Genomic DNA, 5,591 nt, shown 5'->3' with positions numbered 1-5,591 from the left:
GTATCCCATAAAAACTCTTCCTGGTCACCCTCTGACCTTCATGGGCTAGAACTTCACTGCATTCTCACTTCATCAGGACACCTTCACTTTGATCATAGCTCTATTTGTTTGGGGCACTGAGCTATGGGGACCTCTGCTCCTTGCCCTGTGGGAGCATACAGACTCAGTTATTTCTTCTTTGTTGAGGTTCTGACTCAGCTCCCCAGATCTCTGAATTTCCACTGACTATAGGGAAATAGTTGGGCAGGGCAGGTCATAGACAAAACTCTGAAATGAGTGAAATCTGTCTTTTGATACCTTACCTCCCGCTCCCAGCATCTTCTGTTTTTTCTCTCTTCAAAAATATTCCCTCCCCATCCTGCCCCAACCCACCCTCCTCCAAGCAGAATCCTCCCTAGTGTCCTCATTCTGTCTCCTCTTCCTCATCCCATTCAAAATTACGCTGAGGAAATAATTGAAAACTCATTCATACTGAGATGTCCATGACTGAGAATGGTTTTTTTTAAAAATATCCCTCCTACTTGCATTATAACAGAAATCAACTCTTGAAGCTAGAGGAAAGTGGTGGAATTTCTCTAAGTAGGTAAGAGATACTTTTTTTGTTTTGGAGATGGGATTCTGAAGTTGAGGTACCATGAAAGTTGACTAGTGGTTATGGGTGGGAGTAACAGAACCTTCGATTTTTGCTAGGCTGATGAGAGAGGTGGAACCTTTGTGTTTCTCAGGAAATCTCTGGTGGCTATCTGATGCTGAATGTTGGGTTGGTTGGGAGAGCGGGGTGAAGTCTTGAGGGGGAAACTTGGCACAGGATTCCTGGATGGGGCTGATTTTCCAACCCTTTCTTCTTTAAGGTTGGGTGGGAGCAGAGGCACAGAGAACAATCTGCTACTAATAAGAAAATCAATTAGCTGGTGTTTGTGTCACGAAATACTTCAATAAAGATTTTCCTCCTTCCCCCCACAAAAAAAAATTTCCACAGCGGCCTGTCTGGTGCCAGAAAGTATTTCCAATGTCATACTCAGCTCTTGAAGCAACGAAAGTAAATAGCGGTCATGGCATCTGGAGTTGATTACCAGGAGGAATTTGTTTGAGTTCCTTGTCTCTGTTGTATCCATGTGCGACTACAATGTCAGGGCTTCTGCTCCTATTTGGGCCACACCCACACAGGGTTCCGGAGATGGGAGAGCAGGGGAGGGGCCACTGTCACAAACCTGTAGGTCTCTTTGCCTTTTGCTGCTTTTGAGAAAGCTGGTAGAGAGGGAAAGAGATTAAGAAATTTAGCCCTTACCTCCGCCCCCCCCCAAAGTACTTAAGTGGCATATCTAACTCCACTCCAAAAGAAATAAGGACACATTCATTGAGTGGGGAAATTTACATGGGAAGGGGAAGAAAAGGGGGGGGGGTGTCCAGAGGTTTTACCACTAACTCTAGCTTTGTGACCTCAAGCCAGACACTGGACTTCTCTCCATTGAATGAGAAGGTTGGATTAGATGATCCCTAAAGCCGATAACAGCTCTAAGATTCTCTGAAATGTCATTATCCCAGTGGCAAGAGTGGCTCTCTAGATGGGTTTCCATGTTAGAGGTGGTGGCAGCTTGGGACTCTAGCCCAGAGTCTCCCTGGTCTCCATGTGGGGACTGGAGGCTAGGGGTGGGGAAACATTCTCCTGCTGGAGGATTTGCTCTCAGCCCCACCCACCCCTCATCCCCCTAGCAGTCCTGGGGAAGCTGGTATTTCAAATATTTTACTAAAGCTCTCTAAACAGTTTAGAGGCACTGTAAGTGCTTTGGCTACAAGCCGGGGCTGCTCTCTGCAGCCGGCAGGGCAGCCCTGGGTGGGAAGGGAGTCAGTTGTCTCGGTAACCATGGTGTTTTCATTTTCCCAGGAGGGCAGTGAGCTGCACTGGGTAAAGGAAGACTGCAAAGCCTGGCCACGAGTGTGTGTTTGTGTGTGCATGCGTGGGAGTGTGTGCTGGGATGGGTATACGGGTGAGGTGTGCCTCTGAGCATATATGGCTGAGAATCTAGGACTGTGTATGAGTGTATGTGAGATCAGGCTGGGAGTGTGGACATCACGGAGCAATGGAAACAGCCAGCTGGAATCAGTCTGAAGACCTGAGTTTGACCTGGGCTCTGCCACTTCCTTCATGTGCCTTTGGGCAAATCAGTCCCTCTCTCTCCAGGCTTCAGGGTGTTTGCTTGTTCAATTCAATTCCAGAAGCATTTTTAAAGTTCCTCTTTTGTGCCAGGCATTGAGCTAGGCATTGGGGGGTACAAAGACAAATTGTATGGAAAATGACCTAGTCCAATCAATCAACAAATTTATTAAGTGCTTACTATGTTCCAGGTTTGACGCTAGGTAGTGGGGGTACAAAGACAAAGAATAAAACCATCTCTAGTCTCAAAAAAGATTGTACTCTAATAGAGATGGTGTCTAAAGTCCCTTACCTCTGGAATTCTACAGTGGTTGTCCCCCAGCGATCATGCCTGTGAATCAGTGCATATGCATTTGTGCTCAGAAAGGGTGGTAGTTTTTTAAGTAGATATAAGAAAGCAGGTGAAGAGGACTGCCATATACATTACCTCAGAGTGAGAAAACGTCTCAGGGGCCAATGGACTAGTCTAGGGATCTTCTCTTACACCATCCCCAAAAAGTGGTCTGTGGTAATTTAGCCTCTCCCAAAAGACCTTCAGCAGGGATGAAATAACCTTCGTCTTCCATCCCACTTGTGGGTGGCTCTAATTGTTAGGATAAGAGGCAGCATGACTGTGGAAGAGATGGGGGTGGTCTTGAATTCAGTAAGACATGGGTTCAAATTCTGCCTCTGTGGCCACAGACAAATCATTTAAATCCACAGCAACCCTCTAAGACACAGAAGGAGTGCCACCCCCAACCTCCACCAATGAAGTCACAGATCTCCCTTCTCACTGTTGACAGCCTCCAAGGAAGTTATTCCTAACTATTCCTTTTTGTTGGTTGTCGATGTTGAGCAGTTTCCTTCTTTAGTTCATTTTACAGATACAGAAACCGGGGGAAACATTTCTTGTTCTACTGATTCTGTTTTCTAGATTTGTCTCTTCAAACATACCTCTTCCAATCCTTCAAAGCCCCTTGGGTCCTCTGAATGGCCAAAGGTCTGTCAATCTCACAGGCAGAGTCAAGTCAAGAGCTAATCAAGGGGAGAAGGGTACAATAAGGTAAATTTATAAATATATATGTATATATGTATATATATATATATATATATATATGTGAATGTACATATTTTCATGCAAAAAAAGCCTACAAGGAGGTGTTTATTTAGCATTGGGTTACAGTGACAGTTCAAGTCAACGATGGTATACAATACCCATTGGGTACAATTTCCAACTTGGATTCATGTACATTCTTTGCCCGGGTTTAGCTCTCAAGATTATGGTGCAGCCAAATGAAAAAACATAGGAAAAAGTCTTTAAGGTGGCATTATCTCTCCTACCCCATCTTCCATCTGAAATTCCCGGGGTAGACAGACCTCAAAACCATCCCAAGGGGACCAAAATAAGCAGAGTGATCATCACAGTGCCTCGACTATCTTTTAAAATACCTTTTGTTGAAACCTTTTATCTTGACTTTCACATGGAGGGGGGGAATCCTCCTTCCCCCACCAATTGAACCTTCCCTTGTAACAAAAGCACTTAAGTAAAACCATTAGGTAGTGATGGGATAGAGTGGTTTTATCTGACAGTGAGAGAATCCTAGAAAACAGCATGAAGTAACTGGTGTCCAAAAGGCTTTGTGGGAGTTTAGAGAAGAGAGTGATCCATGTGGGCAAGAGCTGTCAGGGAAGGCTTTACTGAGGAGGTGAGACTTGAGATGACCTTGAAGGACAGGAGGGTATGGATAGATGGGAGATTGGGTAGACTGAGGGAGAGTGGAAAAGAGCATTCCAGATGGTGGGAATGAACAGGCGAGAGTTCGAGAATAGTGAGGAAGCAGGTTAGTATTGAGAAATAGTGGGAATGATAATTTTCATTTCATTATCATTATGGATCAGATATATGGAGCCAGATTATCAAGGACCTAGAGAGTGCCAGGCTGAATTTCTAAAAGAGTCCTTCCTATCCATAAGGGCTACCTATGCAAACTTTCTAACTAGCAGAGTAGTAATCTAACTTTTCAAAGAAAAATCCCTCACTGGCCCTGAAAAGCAACTGAAAATATTCTGCTGGCCAGATGTCCTTTCTTTCAGCAGTTTGGTTTGAATGATTACTCTGATAGCCTCTGATTGAAAAGTGAAGGTTTTTGAATAGATATTAATCTAAACTAATCTAGTATGATCAGAAGAGAGGAAATTACAATGTCAGTCTCTCTCTTTGTGGTATCAGACTTGAATCAGTTAAAAATCTACTTTTAAAATCTGTACCACAAAACTTAAAGCTTTAATGAATGTTTGCTAATTCATTAAAAAGAATCCTTTTGTAGAAGTTGTAATGAAGCTCTGAGTTTTTCAGGCAGATAAATCAATAAACAGACACTTGCTACGTTTCTACTGTGTGCTCTGAGATATCCTGGGGTACAATACCAAGAGTATCATAGTGGCCATGCTAAAAGGAAAATATTTGCTTCCATTTAATTTCATAGGATGAGAGTGTATAGATGCTAATTGGAGAAGAGTAGGAATTCAAGATGCAAGCCATTCACAGGGATGCTTTTGGGTGATGACAGAAAGAGAAGCAGCAGCAGCAAAAGCATTGAATGTCAAGACACCTAAGTCAAGAATTGTAGAAATTATACTCTGGCTCTACTGGGCAAATGTGAAGGGCATGCAAGCCTGGAGCTGAGATGCATATAAATCAAGCATCCAGATGTTGGAGCAAGCTCCCTGGAACTGGCAGAAAAAAGAGGGCATCCAAATGGGCTGAATTTATAACCTAGAACTCTCAGAGACAGTCTTCAAAGTCCCCATTGGCACTCAAGCTACTGAGATTTCTCCTATTAGTGTAATGAGTTTTGTCCCCTGCTATCTTGACTTGGATGTAAGAACCATTTCTGTTTATTGTATGCTTCGTAATAAACAGGTTTTACGTTCAAATGTTTATTAATAATATTGATTTCAGATGAAAATACCCCCAGGGAGAGCTAAACATGAGTTAAAATCATAGGTTTTCACAGAGGGATTTGTGGGTTGGGACAAACACAAGTCATACCTGATACTATACAGAAGTGTCTCAAAATCAAACCCAGGACAACTGCCAAGAGTAGAGAGTTCTGCAGAGAGAATAAGGGGAAGGGAATGAATATATATATGTGTGTGTGTGTGTGTGTGTGTGTGTGTGTGTGTGTGTGTGTGTGTGTGTGTTGTATGTGTGTATATATATATATGTATATATATATATATATATATATATATATATATATATATATATATATATTACCACTTACTATGTTCCAGGTTGCTAAATGCTTTACAAATATTATTTTTTTAAAAAAGCAAAGGGGTCTACTATTTGGGGAGTAGGGGAGGTAGATAGCATGTAAAACAACAAATAATTTAACAAAGTAAAATGTGGTAAGTGTAAAGAAGAGAGAGGTCAGGACGAAAGTGCTGTAAG

General features: G+C 42.6%; 1 long non-coding RNA gene across 1 annotated transcript; it reads right to left on the bottom strand.

Moving 5' to 3' along the window:
- Nucleotides 1-399: 399 nt before the first annotated feature.
- On the bottom strand, nt 400-5,250 carry LOC110205899 (uncharacterized). Its single transcript, XR_002323737.2, has 4 exons — nt 5,187-5,250; nt 3,089-3,169; nt 2,583-2,766; nt 400-1,248 (listed from the first exon to the last, which is right to left on the bottom strand). It is a non-coding gene; the product is annotated as an uncharacterized LOC110205899 (long non-coding RNA).
- Nucleotides 5,251-5,591: the final 341 nt, after the last annotated feature.

This window comes from Phascolarctos cinereus, unplaced genomic scaffold (assembly GCF_003287225.1).
Source record: "Phascolarctos cinereus isolate Bilbo 61053 unplaced genomic scaffold, phaCin_HiC Scaffold_3;HRSCAF=262, whole genome shotgun sequence".
Lineage (NCBI taxonomy): Eukaryota > Metazoa > Chordata > Mammalia > Diprotodontia > Phascolarctidae > Phascolarctos > Phascolarctos cinereus.
This window is presented reverse-complemented; position numbering and strand designations above follow the sequence as displayed.